General features: G+C 45.1%; 1 pseudogene; it reads left to right on the top strand.

Annotated features, from left to right (window-relative positions):
* Positions 1-243: 243 nt before the first annotated feature.
* LOC112587101 lies at positions 244-1,687 on the top strand (annotated as a pseudogene).
* The last annotated feature ends 215 nt before the right edge of the window (positions 1,688-1,902 follow it).

The raw sequence follows: 1,902 nt of genomic DNA, 5'->3' as shown, positions 1-1,902 counted from the left end.
ACATCTTCAAAGCTAGGAAAAAACCCCACAACTTCTAGAGGATTCTTGGGTGAAAGAGAAAGTCACCTACCACTCACATCACGGTTAATACTTTCCTCTTAAGATCAGAAAGGCAGGGACATCCATTCTCACCACTCCTATTCAGTATTGTCCTGGAGTTCCTGGACAGTGTAACAAAAGAAGAAAAAGAAATAAAAATAGCTTTCTAAAAATAAAAAGTAAGCAGTAAATTCTTTTCTATTTATATGATTTTCTATGTAGAAAATTCTCAATAATTTTTCAAAATGCTACTAGGGGCCGAAGGCAGGAAAGCTGAGGCGGGGCAGTTGCAAAGGCCCAGGATATGGCAGCATCAGAATGATAGAATTCCTAGAGAAGGGGAGAGCAGTACTTCTCTATGATCAGATAAGAGTGAGCCCTGTTCAAGAGGCCTCTTAGTGATCTTTGACATTCTAAGGCCAGAACTAACCTTCAGTACCCCGCCTCACATGCAGCTTGGAGGTTGAACAAACATAGAAGTCTGCAGCACGTGGTGTTGCTCAGGGACAGCTGAAGCGAACATCCCAACTGTGTGAGCTTCAGCTTGGGCATAAATTTCAGGTTGGTCATGTGTGCCATTGTCTCAGCAAATGGCACCACCAAGCAAGAGTACCCCTAACAGCAGCAGTGAGTGAGAGCATTTGTTAATGACCAACAGAGTAAAATCGATCTCTATGTCTGGGGAGAACAGCCAAGAACTAAGGACCAGGACCTAGTCCATGTGAGTCATATGGCAAGATTGTCTCCACTAAGGCCATACTGGGCAAGACCACAAACAAATGCAAAGGCTAAAGCTTTTTGACAGTCCCTCAACAACACAGAAAGCTGTACCAACACTGAAAGCCAGTGGTGTACAGGCCTAGATGGCAAAGCAACAGGAGCAGGACCCCACAAATTTATACATCTCAAACTCTCCATTGTCGATGGATGAGCAAAAACCTGAGGGAATGCTGAAGCCCTTTGGTCAGTTTATCTCTACTTGAATCATTTGAGACACCAGTGGGACCCGCAGAGGGCTTGGCTTTGTAAGGATGGAATCCACAGAGAAGTGTAGAACCTCTTGGCCATCGGTTTTCACGCACCCATCATCACCCACTTTAATAGAAAATATATTAAGACACCTTCTGGAGTACCAGCCCCATCTGATCCTTTGATGTACAGATTTGCTGATAAGGGTCCAAAAAATGACAGAACCAAGGAAAGTTTCAAAATGGATGGGCCTGGCCAAGGAATGGAAACATGGCTGGTATGGCTTTGACCCCACCACAGCCCCTCATGTTGGGTCTTACATCACCCCCAACAGAAGGTTTGCTTAATCTGCACTGTCCCCTTATCTTCCATCTCCTGTGTCTTCATATCAGAGAGTAACTCAGACACCTCCTCCACAAGTACCTAACCTGTCTTGAAAGCACCACCAGTCATACCTCATGTAGCCTTCAGGTTCAGTTCTGACACCAGGAATGGATCATCCCATTTCTCTGCATCCCTCCTCCATGACGGGACATCTTACCCAACAATTGGACTGCCTCTATCTCAGCAGCATGGCCACATATATGCCAACCCCTATAGTTATACGAGGAACTTACATCTCCCAGTACACCCCTCTGCCTTCTTCTAATTTTTCAATCAAGAGCAGCCAGCAAAATTGAGTGACAGTAGATGTTCTCTCAGACCATAGGATCTACTTTTTCCAGTTTAACAAGTAACAGTGGATTTCCCACCCCAACCTTGTTGACTCTAAATGAATTCTTGGGGATGTTGAGGCTCCAGATTCCAGAGAACTGACTAGGAATACAGCTCCTTGGTGTGTGGGCCGTACTAAGGATGAACACTTGGCCATCAGTTTTCACAAGCTTCAGCCTG

The sequence above is a fragment of the Bubalus bubalis genome, chromosome 9, assembly GCF_019923935.1.
Source record: "Bubalus bubalis isolate 160015118507 breed Murrah chromosome 9, NDDB_SH_1, whole genome shotgun sequence".
Classification (NCBI taxonomy): Eukaryota; Metazoa; Chordata; class Mammalia; order Artiodactyla; family Bovidae; genus Bubalus; species Bubalus bubalis.
The sequence above is the reverse complement of the archived record's forward strand: the minus strand, read 5'-3'. Positions and strand labels throughout refer to the sequence as shown.